The sequence below is a fragment of the Triticum aestivum genome, chromosome 7A (genome assembly GCF_018294505.1).
Source record: "Triticum aestivum cultivar Chinese Spring chromosome 7A, IWGSC CS RefSeq v2.1, whole genome shotgun sequence".
Lineage (NCBI taxonomy): Eukaryota > Viridiplantae > Streptophyta > Magnoliopsida > Poales > Poaceae > Triticum > Triticum aestivum.
In genome coordinates this window covers 607,551,953-607,569,826 of record NC_057812.1, presented here as the reverse complement: position 1 = coordinate 607,569,826, position 17,874 = coordinate 607,551,953, and positions in this window count along the sequence as shown.

The following is a 17,874-nucleotide window of genomic DNA, read 5'->3' as shown; positions in this document are numbered from 1 at the left end:
GGTCTCTTTCCGGCGGAGTTCGGGAAGTGAACACGTCTTGTGTTATGCTTGAACGTAAGTAGTTTCAGGATCACTTCTCGATCACTTCTAGTTTCTCGACCGTGCATTGCTTCTCTTCTCGCTCTTATTTGCGTATGTTAGACACCATATATGCTTAATGCTTTCTGCAGCTCCACCTCAATACCTTTCCTACCCATAAGATTAAATAGTCTTGATCTCATGGGTGTGAGATTGCTGAGTCCTCGTGACTCACGGATACTTCCAAACAGTTTCAGGTGCCAATGATACCAGTGCAGGTGGCGCTACCGAACTCAAGTGGGAGTTCGACGAGGATTCAGGCCGTTACTATGTTTCTTTTCCGGATGATCAGTAGAGGAGCCCAGTTAGGGCGATCGGGGATCTAGCATTTAGGGTTGTCTTTCTTTATTTTGGTTCCGTTGTCGGACCTTGAATGTATTCTGGATGATGTATGTTATATTTATGTATTGTGTGAAGTGGCGATTGTCAGCCGACTCTTTATCCCTTTCTTATTTAGTACATGGGATGTGTAAAGATTACCCCTCTTGCGACATGCCTACCATGCGGCTATGCCTCTAAGTCGTGCCCCGACACGTGGGAGATATAGCCGCATTGTGGGTGTTACAAGGGGCCGGGTCATCCCTATGACGATCCACCATAATGAAGCCCAAGATTGTACGGCGGTTCACGGATAGGCTTAGTATACGTACCAGGCCCGAAGGCGGCTCAAGGCCCATAGAGATAAACCGCCATATGTACATGACTTGTATCGTAAGGCAAGAATAGTTAGAGACCGAGCTGGACAATGTTTATGAGCCGGCCGGGACTCTATGAGCCGTCGGGCGTCATCCTCTGTATATAAAGGGACGACCTGAGTGGAAGTTCAGGACAAGAAAACACAGATCGAAAGCTAGGTCAAGCGGATTCGCTCCCTAGCAATCGAAACATAAGCAATACCACCTCAAACCGAATTAGGCTTTTACCTTCATCGCAAGGGGCCGAACCAGTATAAACTCTCATGTCCTTTGTCCCGTTTTAACCCCTTTAAGCTTCCTAGTTGCGATGGCTCCACACTTAAGTCCTTTCACTAGGACATCTTCCGTGACAATTGCACGACAGGAGCTTTCCCGTGTAAATAGTTTTTCTCATTTTTTCTTTCCCTTTTTGTTTGCTTGTTCAAGAAAACCAAAACTCCAAAAATATTTCAGTGTGTTTCTCTGAATTTATTTTCTTTTTGTTTGAGTCTTACCAAGGAGAAGATCACGATGAAAATGTTGAGTGGCTCTCATTTGAACTATTGTTGATCTAATAAAGATCCCTGAGGGAGTCCTAGATTAGGGGGTATCCGGACAGCCGGATTATATCCTTTGGCCGGACTCATGGACTATGAAGATACAAGATTGAAGAATTCGTCCCGTGTCCGGATGGGACTCTACTTGGCGTGGAAGGCAAGCTAGGCAATACAGATATGTATATCTCCTCCTTTGTAACCGACCTTGTGTAAGCCTAGCTCCCTCCGGTGTCTATATAAACCGGAGGGTTTTAGTCCGTAGGACATCATACAATCATACCATAGGCTAGCTTCTAGGGTTTAGCCTCTCCGATCTCATGGTAGATCAACTCCTGTACTACTCATATTATCAAGAATAATCAAGCAGGACGTAGGGTTTTACCTCCATCAAGAGGGCCTGAACCTGGGTAAAACATCGTGTCCCCTGCCTCCTGTTACCATCCGCCTTAGACACACAGTTCGGGACCCCCTACCCAAGATCCGCCGGTTTTGACACCGACATTGGTGCTTTCATTGAGAGTTCCTCTGTGCCGTCACCATAAGAAAGGATGCCTCATCTCGTTGTTAAAAACAACATTACCGCCAGGGGAGCCCTGGCTGTTAGCCAAACTCTCCGGCTAGGGAGTTTCATCATGACCGCCTGTTTGGCTGTTGCACCGACGATGACTTCTCAGGTCATCGAAAACAGCCTCCACGTCGGCTCAGAATTCGCCGAGCAGATGGATCCAATGGAGCTCTCTTCCCTAAACAAGCTCTTGGATCGCATCGCCGCCTTGGGAGTCGCTACGGACTATGACCGGATTGGGCTTAAACCCGATCAAAGGGAGATTAACTCTCCAACGGTCACCCATCATGAGGACTAACAATGCGGCGATTATTCCTGAGCTCTCCGAGTCAGATACCCGTTTACGGGAGGACATCACCCAAGCCCTAAACCTAGAGTTAGGCAGCGGGCCAGACTCATCAGGTAACATCCCGGAATCCGAACTTCCAAGATCGGAAACTCCTCGGCCCCTGCGTCTCAGACCGGGTAGGGGTTCGGACTCAAACCCACCCACCCACCCAGACATAAACGATCTTTCCCACATCAGGGAAGAGCCCCATGAAACAATACATCATTATTGGGCTAGATTTCTCCTTGTGATGAACAAGGTTAAGGACTACCGCGAGGAAGACGCGGTCTCACTTTTCTGCAATAACTGCATGGACAAGGGAATTCTTAACGCCATAAGTCTCCGTGACATATCACGCTTCGCCGACTTGGAGACCATAGTACGAAAGTACTGTGCGATGGAAAGTGCCTGGAAAACCGAAACGAAATTTTGGGATAATCCAGCTCCGAATACACACCCAGTCCGAAGTAAAAGGGTGCACTATCATAAGACACCCGAGTTAATTACAAAGAAGCAAAAACCCTCTACAGGGCGTGGAACTGTATTGGAGGGATGGCTCAACGAACCCTGCAAAATTCATAGTACAACGGATACCATACCAACACACAGCCTTAGAGCATGTTGGATACTCCGGCAGGTGGCCAAAAGTGGCAAGGATCTTCTCATCCCAGATGCCACAGAGCACCATCCTAGGGATAACAATACGGTATTAACAGTCTTTGAGACCTTCGCATCAAATAATAGGCGCAAGAGAACACTCCGCAGCATTGCCGAAATCTGCCACGTAGCAGCAATAAATCCATGGAGTGACACGACTATTACCTTCAATGCTAGTGACGAACCTAAATTCTGAACAGCCCGAGTACCAGCTTCACTGGTCCTCAGTCCAATTGTGGACGGCTTTCGACTCACCAAAGTACTCATGGACGGTGGCAGTGGATTAAACCTCATCTACGAAGAAACTCTTCAAAAAATGGAAATAGACTGGAACTGCATTGAGCAAAGCAGCACAACCTTCAGAGGAATCATCCCTAGTCGGGAAGCACCCTGTGCTAGGAAAATCACACTAGATGTGGTATTCGGCACACCAGAGAACTATAGGTCCGAAGAAATTACATTCCAAGTGGCCCCGTTCAGTAGTGGATACCATGCCCTTTTGGGACGGGAGGCGTTCACGATCTTCCAAGCCATACCCCATTATGGGTACATGAAGCTCAAAATGCCCGGGCCCAACGGAATCATCACTCTCGTTAGTGATCCGGCCACATCACTCCACACCGAAAACAAAACAGCCACATTGGCCCTCGAGGCATTATCCGAAGCCCTTTCGGCCGAGGAATTAACTATGCTACGCTCCAAAGTGGACAGGGACGACGTGATACTTGACAAGAGATCCAAGTCCACCTCTTTTAAACCAGTGGATGAAATAGCCAAATTCCAAGTCCACCCAATGGACCCTACAAAAACAGCCTCCATCGGGGCATAGTTAAACCCCGCCGTGGACGCCGCACTACGAGAGTTCCTGCGCGAGAATTGGGACATATTCGCCTGGCACCCCTCAAACATGCCAGGAATCCCACGCAGGCTAGCCGAGCACAGCCTCAATATCCTAAAGGGATTCAAGCCGGTCAAGCAGGCTCTTCGGCGTTTCTCCAAACCTAAGAGACAGGCTATGGGAGAGGAACTAGCCAAGTTATTGGAGGACGGATTCATTAGAGAAATAAAACACCTGGACTGGCTAGCAAACCTGGTGATGGTACCAAAGAAGGACAAATCCTGGCGCCTATGTGTCGATTTCAAGGACCTCAACAAGGCTTGCCCAAAGGATCCTTCCCCCTCCCCCGCATCGATCATATTATCGATGCTACCGCAGGACATGAGTCATTGTGTTTGCTCGACGCATACTCCGGCTACCACCAAATCAATATGGCAGAGTCCGACCAAGCCGCAACGGCATTTATCACACCATACGACCCATTCTGTTTCAACACAATGCCTTTTGGGCTCAAAAACATCAGCACAACATATCAGCGCATGATTCAGACATGTCTGGAGAAACAGATCGGCAAAACAGTAGAGGCATACATAGATGACGTGGTCATCAAAACCAAACACGTCAACTCTCTAATAGACGACTTGAGGCTCACATTCGACAACCTCCGAACATACGACATCAAGCTCAATCCGGAAAAATGCGTTTTTGGCATACCAGCTGGAAAGCTCCTGGGCTTCATTGTCTCCAGTAGAGGAATTGCAGCTAATCCGGCCAAAATTCGAGCTTTGTCACAGTTGGCTACCCCAACAGACCTCAAACAAATCCAGAAATTAACTGGATGTGTGGAGGATCTAAGCTGCTTTATCTCCCGCTTAAGAGAAAAGGCATTACCCCTTTATCGCCTCCTTCGGCGCACCAAACACTTCGAGTGGACGGACGCCGCCACAGCCGGATTGGAAGAAATAAAAGCCATACTGGCAACCAACCCAATCCTGGCCGCGCCAAACATAGGCGAACCAGTGCTGTTATACATTGCGGCAACTCATCAGGTTGTAAGTGCAGTGCTTGTCGTCAAACGAGAAGCGGTCGGACATAAATTCCCTCTTCAAAAGGCGGTATATTATGTATCCACTGTCCTTACTCCATGCAAATCACGATACCCACATTATCAAAAGATAGCCTATGTGGTATTCATGGCATCCCGGAAGCTGCGACACTACTTTCAGGAGTGTTCGATTACATTAGCCTCGGAAGTGCCACTCAATGATATTATAAACAACCGCGATGCCACGGGCCGGATTGCCAAATGGGCCATGGAGCTCCTCCCGTTCGACATAACATACAAACCTCGGTGAGCCATTAAATCGCAAGTATTGGCCGACTTTGTCGCCGAATGGACGGAAGCCTAACTCCCTAAAGAGTACGGTGCATACTCCAATTGGATCATGCACTTCAACGGCTCCAAAATGCTGGCCGGTCTGGGGGCTGGGGCCGTCCTGACATCCCCAACCGGAGATACCGTTCAGTACGTACAGCAGATACTGCATACAGACTCCAACAATGTAGCCGATTACGAAGCCCTGTTGCATGGTCTTCCGATGGCAGTCTCCATGGGCATTCAACGCCGGGAGGTGCATGGGGATTCGGACCTCGCAATATCCCAAATAAATTGAGACTTCGATGCCAAGAATCCGAAGATGGCGGCCTATCGAAATGCCGTCCTAAAGATGTCAGCTCGGTTCGAGGGGCTCGAATTTCACCATGTGGTTTGGGAAAACAATCAGGCGGCGGATATCCTCGCCCGCATCGGTGCAAAACGCGACGTGGTCCCCCCCAACTTCTTTTTGGAGAGGTTGTTTATGCCGTCGGTGGTATGGGAAGGGGACACCGGTAACAATAGTCCGGACCCGGGGAAAATGCACGATAGCGAACACTCTGACATAATCAGAGGCTCTGCCACCGAAATAACACCTTCAGCCCACGTAATAATGGCCATCATCGCCCCGTGGACAGAACCATTCCTGGCCTACCTAACTAGGCAGGAACTTCCCAAGGACCAAAATGAGGCACGCTGCATAGTGCGGCGATCTAAATCCTACAGGGTCCACAAGGGAGAGTTGTATAAGAAAAGCACTACCGGAGTCCTTCAAAGGTGCATCTCCAAAGAGGAAGGGCGGAAGCTTTTGGCAGAAATTCATGCCGGACTCGGCGGCCACCACGCCGCAGCCCGAGCCCTTGTAAGCAAGGCCTTCCGTACAGGTTTTTATTGGCCGACGGCCCGGGCAGACGCACAAGACTTGGTCCAACGCTGCGCCGATTGCCAGCTTTTTGCAAACCAAAGCCATATGCCACCCACCGCCCTCCAAACAATCCCCATTACCTGGCCTTTCGCGGTCTAGGGGCTTGACATGGTTGGACCCCTTAAAGGGGGAACCCATAAGAAAAAATACTTACTAGTCATGGTGGATAAATTCACCAAATGGATAGAAGCCAAACCTGTTAAAACAGCTGAATTTGGACCGGTGATAGACTTCATATCCGGGTTGGTACACCGTTATGGTGTCCCCCACAGCGTCATCACTGACAACGGCACGAACTTCACAGACGACAAGGTAAAACTCTGGTGCAGCAACATGGGCATCAAGCTCGATTATGCTTCCATCTATCACCCACAAACCAACGGCCAAGTTGAGCGAGCAAATGGTCTTATCATGAGCAGCATTAAACCTAGATTAGTGCGGTCCTTAAAGGAGTCTAACACGCACTGGGTAGAGGAGGTCGACTCCGTACTCTGGGGGATGCGGACCACGCCGAATCGTACTACCGGATATACACCCTTCTTTATGGTGTATGGCGCAGAGGCAGTTCTGCCCTGCGACATAATTCATGACTCACCTCGAGTGTGCATGTACGAAGAAAGAGAAGCTGAGCTTGATCAGGAGGATAGTCTGGACACCCTAGAGGAGGAGCGCGATGTGGCAAAAGCCCGTTCCACATTTTATCAGCAACAGGCTCGTAGATACCAAAGCAGATAAGTACGAGCCAAAACTTATAACGTTGGCGAGTTAGTTCTATGCCTGTCGGAGAAGAAAAAGTCCAAGCTCGAGCCCAAATGGGAAGGTCCCTTCATTATTGACCAAGTTCTGACCGGTGGTCCGTACCGTCTGCGGGATGCATCGAATAATCGACTTGAGCCGAACCCATGGAACGCAGCCAGGCTCCGAAGATTCTACGCCTAGCGCCGGACTCTATTTTCGTCTCCTTCCTCTGTCCATTTTTTGCATATACATTATCTGTCTTTTTTCTCTTTCTTTCTTTTATTCTTTCTCTAGGCCTTCAAGGGCCAACTTGTGCCTCGCTTGCACATTATAGATGCGCTAACCGCGCTCATTATACCTGGGGGCTTCTTACACAGAAGCTTAATTATCTATCTGGGGTTCACGCCCCGCACATGTGTTATTCTTCTGCATGTACCTTTTCTTCGCCACTATATGCATCGATATGACTTAAGTTTTGGCCAAGCTGGGTTGCCTGGCTCTTGTATTTATGCCCTACGTCCCTGTTAATTCGGCTAGGACATAAGGGGAGCACCTCTGCGATTGTTACTACCGGGTCAGTCGGATGTGTACCTCAGACTGGGTGAAGCCGAAAGCTAGCGTTCTTAAGGGAATATTTGGTCGGCGAACAAAAGATGATTTTTATTTATTTATTTTACATATGTGCCCCTAGATGTTTTTGCCTGCGTTTTCTCTCGCAGTACAGACATGCACTTTAGGGCATGCATACCCAGGGAAAGGAACCCTTAACGGAACTATTCTCCCTGGAAGATGTTTCTTACTACCCATGTAATATAACATAACTAGTTGGGCACTTGTCTGTTCAAGCACTAATGACCCCTACGCCTGGTTTCCACGCATACCCCAGTTCTTATATAACTGGGCGGGTATTCAGACACACTCCGGACTACCGGGTCCCGAGGTTGAAGCGAAAAGGTCCGCCATGACAAATGATCTACAATCCGGCTAGAAGGCATTATACATGTCACTTTAATTACATAGTCATGTAGACTGACTAAATTCCTCTTCTATAGCATCCAACAGGCGGTCTAGCCTACAATCCTGTTGGGAATACTTTGCGGCTAGTTCTACTTGCCCATACACTAAGCTAACGGGGATTTCTTTCCCATTGGGCCCCACAGGTCCGACCTCGGCCATGTGGTTCAAGTCAGTCTTGGTATACCGTGTCTTCACCATGGCCCAGGCTTCCCTAGCACCTTGATGGCAGGCCGATATCTTCCATAATCGGAAGCGCCGCCGTGCTCCCTTGAGCTTCTCTGCAAGCGCTCCAATGCCTTCTGGCAGGGAGACGGCTGGCCACAAGGCCTGGGCAACACCTTGCATCACCTACCGAACTTGTTCGTGCAGTTGCGAGAGCTCGGATAGAAGATCACCCGCATACCCAGACATCTCCTCCGCGGGACGACCCGTCAGCATACTTGCAGACATAACTCTGTTAGCCGGCTCCTCCGCCGACCCCTTTTTTAAGGGTTCATTCAAGCACTTACTGAAAATGCCGCGTCGAAGCCGCTTATTCTCCTTCTCGGAGTCCGCAAGCTGGGCTCAAACATCTTTCAGGTCCACGCTCAGCTTGGTATTGGCGTCTTGGAGATTGTTTTTCTCCTGCCTGACCTCAGTCAGGACGCGTTCGCCAGCCTTTAGCTGTCGTACGGCATGCTGGTCCTCCGGATTCATCTGCAATATCTATTGTTAGATCTGCAGCCACGCCGCACTCTATATGGTACCTGTCATTCTTTGAAAGAAATGTTACCAGCTGGGGACTTTTTAGGTTCCTTCAATGCGGCAACAAAGGCCAGAAGTTGAGTCTTGCATTCCTCCAGCTCTTGTGACAGTCGAGTATTCTTCTCTGTAAGAACCTGCTCAATAAGATGATCCTTAAATCAGTTCTGCTAACTGTTTCAAGTCTCAGGGGCTACTGATACATATAATCATCAGATTTTCTTACCCGTACATCCTTTACATACTGGTCCATGGCTCTGGCAAGACCATTTTGAGCAGCACAGAGGTACGCCTCTCCAGAATTGAAGGCATCAAATGCCTCTGGTGATAAGCATGATTCATGGCGCTCTCCACTTCCGAATTCGTAGCGGATAGCCTATCCGCATCCTCCGTAGGGGGAGTATCCGGCGTCCACCCCATGTCGGCTTTCGCCTCTATGTCCGGTCCTGGAGCCTGACTGGTGGAAGCGTGATCGGCAGCCTCACCGGACATATTCCGATGAGCGTTTTTTCTGTTAAATAAACATGGACATCATTACATTTCAAGAAAGACGACAACCACGGAGCGGGGTTTCTGTCATACCTCTGCGCCGGTGTCTCTGTCCTGACCACCTTCCTTTTTGCCCTGCCAGACCTTGGTGCCTCTTGTTGGCGAGTTGCTCCGGGTTCGGCATGGCGGCCCGAATGCCTTGCCTGTAAAAGACCATATGTATATGGTAGGTGAAGTGTCTAAAAGGGGATCCTAGTTTTTGGAGTTGGGATTTTTGGTTTTTCTTATGTGTGACGCAGGAAGAAGTCCAGGATAGTCGGCCGTAATGGCCACCATGGCGTCATCACAGCTTAATTGATAGAACTGCCAGTCTATCAGCTCCACGAATATGTCCAGATCTTCTTCGAGTCCGGGACCGAGGGCCCGGTCAGGGTCCTCTAGTTGTGGAGATGGGCTGCTGACCTCCCTTATGGCTTTTCGCAGTTCCTGCCGCAAAATGGCAAGGTGAGTACCTATGACAAAGAATGCGGGAAGAATGGGAGTAAGGAGATATAGCTCACCCAGCTTGGAGGGTTGTACATGGAGAATCCATCCCGTGGCTTGATGCGGATGAACTCCTCTTCCTTTCCCTTGAACAATTCGGACAGAATTTTTGCTAAAGCGGCAACGTTGTCCAGACCCTTACGCCCGCAACGGGTGGCGTCATCTTCCCCGTTAAAACACCACAAGGGGTGCCCTCGATATTGAAGTGGTTGCACTCCCCGCATTATGCATATTGACATAACCTCGGTTACTGTCAATCCTGATTGAGCCAGCGCTTTAATCCGGTTCATAAGGTAAAGGACTTCTCTGTTATCTTCCTCCTAGGGGCTCCGTGGGTGCCAACTTCGGCGTTTCTTCAGAGGAGCATTGCTGAACTCAGGAAGACCCCGCCGAATAGGGTCCGGAAGGGGGACGTCCTCCATATAAAACCATTCCGAAGGCCAGTCTTCGGACGTCTTCTTCGGAGTACTTGACAGGTATCTGGTTTCGGCGATGCGCCATATTTCGGCTCCGCCCACTTGATAAAGTGACCCCTTCTGTGTGCGAGGGACGAGGCAAAATAACCTTTTCCACAGCTTGAAATGAGCCTCACAGCCCAGGAATAACTCCCAGAGGGCAACATAGCCGGCGATGTGTAAAATGGAAGCAGGGGTGAAATTATGCAGTTGGAGGCCGTAAAACTCCAGGAGCCCGCGCAGGAATGGATGAATCGGAAATCCGAGTCCCCTCAATAAATAAGGAACAAGGCATACCCGCTCCCCCGTAGAGGGGCTGGGGAAGCTCTCCGCTTGCTCCCTGCCATTGTAGGTGGAGAGCCCGGCTTGGACGGGCACCATATACGCTGGAGGGAGAAATCCCTTAGTGTGCAGTTCGACTAATCGACTGTGTGGGACTGAACACCTCTCCCAATCACCGGGCTTAGGGCTACGGGGGCGGGAGGAGGAGCTGCGGAGGGCGGCCATGCTGGAGTGGATCTTTCCGAAGCGCGCTCCGATGGATTCTCGCTGGGGGAGGATGGTATGGATTGGATCTAAGAATCACCATCCCTTTAATAGACAACTTATTTATCTGGCTAGGGGGGCGAATGTAAAAACGCCCTAGCGCCTCGCATTCATTCGACGCGTGGAAGATAGCCCTTATTGGGTGCAGAAGCCAAGAAGTCCAACATTTATGGGACCGGGCACTGCTTAACAAACGTTCAAAATTTGGAGAAGAACCCGCCTTGCAATGCCGAAGACAACTCTGCGCACCAAACTCATCGTCATTGAAGCTTGGTTCGGGGGCTACTGAGGGAGTCCTAGATTAGGGGGTATCCGGATAGCCGGATTATATCCTGTGGTCGGACTGATGGACTATGAAGATAGAAGATTGAAGACTTCGTCCCGTGTCCGGATGGGACTCTACTTGGCGTGGAAGGCAAGCTAGGCAATAATGATATGTATATCTCCTCCTTTGTAACCGACCTTGTGTAACCCTAGCCCCCTTCGGTGTCTATATAAACCGGAGGGTTTTAGTCCGTAGGACAACATACAATCATACCATAGGCTAGCTTCTAGGGTTTAGCCTCTCCGATCTCGTGGTAGATCAACTCTTGTACTACTCATATTATCAAGGATAATCAAGCAGGACGTAGGGTTTTACCTCCATCAAGAGGGCCCGAACCTGGGTAAAACATCGTGTCCCCTGCCTCCTATTACCATCCGCCTTAGACGCATAGTTCGGGACCCCCTACCCGAGATCCGCCGGTTTTGACACTGACAATCCGATTTTACCTTATCGTCTCCCGTTGAATAAAATGTTTGTAGATTCTAGCTTAGTCCACGACACTCTTGCATTATTATTATTTTCACATCGTTCGGTCATGCAAGCGAAAGGCAATAATGACGTTATTCAATGAACTGGCCGTGGCGGAGAGAAATGAGTATGAACTCGACTTGTTTTGTTTGTGTAAATATGTTTAACATAGTATCCATGATTCAGCCCATTATGATTAAACATGTTTGCAATGATAATTAGATATTATAGTTTCTCATGCCATGCATAAGTAGCTGGGAGTGGATAATGATTTATCTTGGATATCAACACTGCGTTAAAATGATTATGATGTAGTATGATGATATGGTATCCTCCTATGAATGTTCGAGTGGCTTGACTTGGCACAGGTTCATGCATGTAGTTAAATCAAAACCAACATAGCCTCTATGATATTTATCTTCATGGTGTTCATATCCTACTCATGCTAGTGCCCAATGTTACTTATGCATAATGCATGTTCATGACCGTTGTTGCTCTCTAGCTGGCCACTTCTCAATATAATTGCTAGCCTTCGCCTGTACTAAGTGGGAATTCTGCTTGTACATCAAAAACCTTGAACCCAAGTTATTCCAGATGAGTCCACCATACCTACCTAGCTATATGCGGTATTACCCTGCCGTCCTAAGTAAATTTGCATATGCCACCTCTAAAAACTTCTAATAAATATCATTTTTGTGTGCCTGGATCATTCATGGAACGACAGGAGGTGGTCGGTATCTTCCATGCTAAGCGGGTTATTATTAGGTTGAGTGTTTATTCATCCGCCATCACACGAGAAAAGGGCTATAATAGGGGTGCCCAGTCCCAAACTGCAAACAGAAAAAGCTTACAAATAATCAAACAAGAACTCCCAATGGAGTCAAAACCTTTACTTTTAGCGCTTAAGAACCGCCACTAGCGTGCTTAGCACAGATGATATTGATAACTGATAGCCGTGAAGTAAAAGTAAATGAGAAGCGTGCATGTCCAAAATATCATTTACCTCTATTTTAAAACTTGAGCTCTAGCACCTCTGCAAATCACTGCTTCCCTCTGCGAAGGGACTACTATTTACTTTTATGTTGTGTCATCGCCTTCTAAAATAAGCGTCAGAACCTGAGAGCATTGTTGTCATGCTTATGCATTGTGTGTAGCTAATGTTGGGTGCATCATGACTGGATCTTTTCTACCATGAATTACAATGTTTAGTCGTTGCTTGAACTTTGGAGGTGCTCTGCATTTATGTTTTGTGGTCTCGGAAAAGGCTAGCGAGATACCACTATTGTCATATTATATCATGGTTGTTTTGACAATGTGTTGCTGTTTGAGACATCTTATTATTGCTCGCTAGCTGATTATGTCATTGATATGAGTTAATATAATTTTTAAGAGTTATTGTCGGCATGTTTAGTTATAATGTTGGCTGAAAACCTGGGTGCTATTTAAGCTTATTTATGAAAACAAGAGCAAAACAGTTCATAAAAGTTTTGTTTTTCACTTTCAGTTTCAGTTTATCAACTGAATTGCTTGAGGACAAGTAATGGTTTAAGCTTGGGGTAGTTGATACGTCTCCAATGTATCTACTTTTCCTAACACTTTTCCTCTTGTTTGGACTCTAATTTGCATGCTTTGAATGAAACTAACCCCGGACTGACGTTGTTATCAGCAAAACTACCATGGTGTTGTTATTGTGCAGAAATAGAAGTTCTCGGAATGGAACGAAACTTGGCGAGGAACTTTTATATAAAGAAAGAGAATTTCTGGAGCCAAGATCCACCGGAGGGGGGCACCTAGGTGGGCACAACCCACCAGAGCATGCCCCCCTCCTGGCGCGTCCAGGTGGGTTGTCCCCACCTGGTGGCCTCGCAGACCCTGATTCCAAGTCCATAAATACCTATTTTTCCAAAAAAATCAGGGAGAAAGAATTATCGCGATCCACGAGATGGAGCCGCCGCCACCTCCTGTCCTTCATCGGGAGGCCAAATCTGGAGTCCGTTTGGGGCTCCGGAGAGGGGGATCTTCGTTCTTCGTCATCTCTCCATCGCCAATTCCATGATGCTCCCCACCGGGAGTGAGTAATTCCTTCGTAGGCTCGCTGGTCGATGAGGAGTTGGATGATATTCATCATGTAATCGAGTTAGTTTTGTTAGAGCTTGATCCCTGATACGTTTCCAACGTATCTATAATTTTTGATTGCTCCATGCTATATTATCTACTGTTTTGGACTATATTGGGCTTTATTTCCACTTTTATGTTATTTTTGGGACTAACCTATTAAACGGAGGCCCAACCCAGAATTGCTGTTTTTTGCCTACTTCAGTGTTTCGAAGAAACGAAATATCAAACGGAGTCCAAACGGAATGAAACCTTCAGAAATATGATTTTCTCACCGAACGTGATCCAGGAGACTTGGACCCTACGCCAAGGCATCAGAGAGGCGGTCACGAGGGTGGGGGCGCCCCCCCTAGGGCGCGCCCCCTGCCTTGTGGGCCCCTCGATGCTCCACCGACGTACTCCTTCCTCCTATATATACCTACGTATCCCCAAACGAACAGATACAGAGCCAAAAACCTAATTCCACCGCCGCAACTTTCTGTATCCACGAGATCCCATCTTGGGGCCTGTTCCGGAGCTCCGCCGGAGAGGGCCGTCATCACGGAGGGCTTCTACATCATCATAGCCTCTTCGATGAAGTGTGAGTAGTTTACCTCAGACCTTCGGGTCCATAGTTAGTAGCTATATGGCTTCTTCTCTCTTTTTGGATCTCAATACAAAGTTCTCCCCCTCTCTTGTGGAGATCTATTCGATGTAATCTTCTTTTTGCGGTGTGTTTGTTGAGACCGATGAATTGTGGGTTTATGATCAAGTCTATCTATGAATAATATTTGAATCTTCTCTGAATTCTTTTATGTATGATTGGTTATCTTTGCAAGTCTCTTCTAATTATCCGTTTGGTTTGGCCAACTAGATTGGTAGTTCTTACCATGGGAGAAGTGCTTAGCTTTGGGTTCGATCTTGCGGTGTCCTTTCCCAGTGACAGAAGGGGCATCAAGGCACGTATTGCATCGTTGCCATCGAGGATAACAAGATGGGGATTATTTCATGACTCATGAATTTATCTCTCTACATCATGTCATCTTGCTTAAAGCGTTACTCTGTTTTTAACTTAATACTCTAGATGCATGCTGGATAGCGGTCGATGAGTGGAGTAATAGTAGTAGATGCAGAATCGTTTCGGTCTACTTGTCACGGACGTGATGCCTATATACATGATCATGCCTAGATATTCTCATAACTATGCTTAAATCTGTCAATTTCTCAACAGTAATTTGTTCACCCACCGTAGAATACTTATGCTCTTGAGAGAAGCCACTAGTGAAACCTATGGCCCCCGGGTCTATTCTCATCATATCAATCTCCATCACTTTAATCTTGTTTTGCTTTTTACTTTGCCTTTACTTTTTACTTTGCATCTTTATACCAAAATTATTATATCTATCAGATCTCACTCTCGTAAGTGACCGTGAAGGGATTGACAACCCCTAATCGCGTTGGTTGTGAGTAGCTATCGTTTTGTGCAGGTACGAGGGACTTGAGCGTGGCCTCCTACTGGATTGATACCTTGGTTCTCAAAAACTGAGGGAAATACTTACGCTACTTTGCTGCATCATCCCTTCCTCTTCGGGAAAAACCAATGCAAGCTCAAGAGGTAGCAAGAAGGATTTCTGGCGCCGTTGCCGGGGAGTCTACGCAAAAAGTCAACATACCAAGTACCCATCACAATCCCTATCTCTCGCATTACATTATTTGCAATTTGCCTCTCTTTTTCCTCTCCCCCACTTCACCCTTGCCGTTTTATTTGCCCTCTATCTCTCTCTCTCTATCCTCCCTCTCTATTTGCCTCGTTTGCCCGTTTGCTCTTGTCTGCTTGTGTGCTAGTTTGTTTGCTTGTCGTCATGGCTAGTCCTCTTTCTGCTCCTTTGTCCCCCGAGTTTGAAGTCCTTCACTTCAAACAAAATCAAGGAGAAAACTTAAAGGATGCTTGGTTTAGAATGATGGAATCTTATCGTAAATGCACCCAAGAAGTAAATTTCAGAATTTTGCTTCGCAACTTTTATGTTGGGCTTAATATGTCTCATAGACAACTTTTGGATTGTGTTGCCAAAGGCAATTTTATTGAAATTGATCCCAGTATCGCGCATGAAATTATAGAAGGTATAGTAGGAACTTTACCTCAACAAAAGGGGACCCATCATACCCAAGAGGAAACGCAAGTTTTTGAGAAAATTTGCAAAGTAACTAAGATTTTACAGAAATCTCTTGAACCTCTTAAGAGCGTTAGCGTAAATCTTCACCGCATGAATATGTTGATTACTCTTTGCAATAAGTGGTTGGATTCTTTAGATCTCAAGATCTCTGAATATGAAGGGAAACGTAAGGAACCTCCCGGATTCGAGCATAACATCGCCAAAATAATTAAGAATCAAGATGACAATACCTAGATCTATCCTAGCTTTTATGCCTAGCTAGGGGCGTTAAACGATAGCGCTTGTTGGGAGGCAACCCAATTTTATTTTTATTCCTTGCTTTTTGCTCCTGTTTAGTAATAAATAAATTACTAGCCTCTGTTTTGGTTGTGTTTTTTGTGTTTAATTAGTGTTTGTGCCAAGTAGAACCGTTGGGAAGACTTGGGGAAAGTCTTGATGAACTTGCTGTAAAAAACAGAAACTTTAGCGCTCACGAGAACTGCTGTCATTTTTATTTGAAGAGTGCTATTTAGTTAATTCTTTTTGAAGATGATTAATAGATAAATTACTCACGTCCATAAATTTATTTTAGAATTTTTGGGGTTCCAGATCTTGCGCTAGATACAGATTACTACAGACTGTTCTGTTTTTGACAGATTCTGTTTTTCGTGTGTTGTTTGCTTATTTTGATGAATCTATGGTTAGTAAAATAGTTTATAATCCATAGAGAAGTTGGAATACAGTAGGTTTAACATCAATATAAATAAAGAACAAGTTAATTACAGTACCTTGAAATGGTCTTTTGTTTTCTTTCGCTAACGGAGCTCACGAGTTTTCTACTTTAAGTTTTGTGTTGTGAAGTTTACAAGTTTTGGGTGAATTCTTGTGATGGATTATGGAACAAGGAGTGGCAAGAGCCTAAGCTTGGGGATGCCCATGGCACCCCCAAGATAACCCAAGGACACTAAAAAGTCAAAGCTTGGGGATGCCCCGGAAGGCATCCCCTCTTTCATCCACTTCCATCGGTAATTTACTTGGAGCTATATTTTTATTCACCAACATGATATGTGTTTTGCTTGGAGCGTCTTGTATTATTTTTGTCTTTGTGTTTTTAGTATGCCACAATCATCCTTGCTGTACACAACTTTTGAGAGAGCCATACATGAATTAAAATTTGATAGAATACTCTATGTGCTTCACTTATATCTTTTTGAGCTAAGTAGTTTTGCTCTATGTGCTTCACTTATATCTTTTGAGCGTTATAATTTTGCTCTATGTTCTTCACTTAGATCTTTTAGAGCATGGTGGTGGATTTGTTTTAAAGAAACTATTAATCTCTCATGCTTCACTTAAATTATTTTGGGAGTCCCTTAATAGCATGGTAATTTGCTTAATAATAATATGCTTGGTATTCAACATTTGTGAAACTTTCTTTTGAGTGTGTTGAATACTAAGAAAAGATTGAAGCATGATAATTGTATTGAGATATGGAGGTGATAATATTAAAGTCATGCTAGTTGAGTAGTTGTGAATTTAAAGAATACTTGTGTTAAAGTTTGTGATTCCCGTAGCATGCACGTATGGTGAACCGTTATGTGATGAAGTCGGAGCATGATTTATTTATTGATTGTCTTCCTTATGAGTGGCGGTCGGGGATGAGCGATGGTCTTTTCCTACTAATCTATCCCCCTAGGAGCATGCGCGTAATACTTTGCTTTGATAACTTCTGGATTTTTGCAATAAGTATATGAGTTCTTTATGACTAATGTTGAGACCATGGATTATACGCACTCTCACCCTTCCACCTTTGCTAGCCTCTCTAATACCGTGCACCTTTCGCCGGTATCATACACCTACCATATACCTTCCTCAAAACAGCCACCATACCTACCTATTATGGCATTTCCATAGCCATTCCGAGATATATTGCCATGCAACTTTCCACCATCTAGTTCATCATGACACATTCATCATTGTCATATTGCTTAGCATGATCATGTAGTTGACATAGTATTTGTGGCAAAGCCACCGTTCATAATTTTTTCATACTTGTCACTCTTGATTCATTGCATATCTCGGTACACCGCCGGAGGCATCCATATAGAGTCATACTTTGTTTTTAGAATCGAGTTGTAATCATTAAGTTGTAAATAAATAAAAGTGTGATTATCATCATTTAATAGAGCATTGTCCCAAAAAAAGAGAAATACCAAAGAAAAAAAGAAGGCCCAAAAAAAGAGAAAATAAATAAAAAGGGGCAATGCTACTATCCTTTTACCACACTTGTGCTTCAAAGTAGCACCATGAT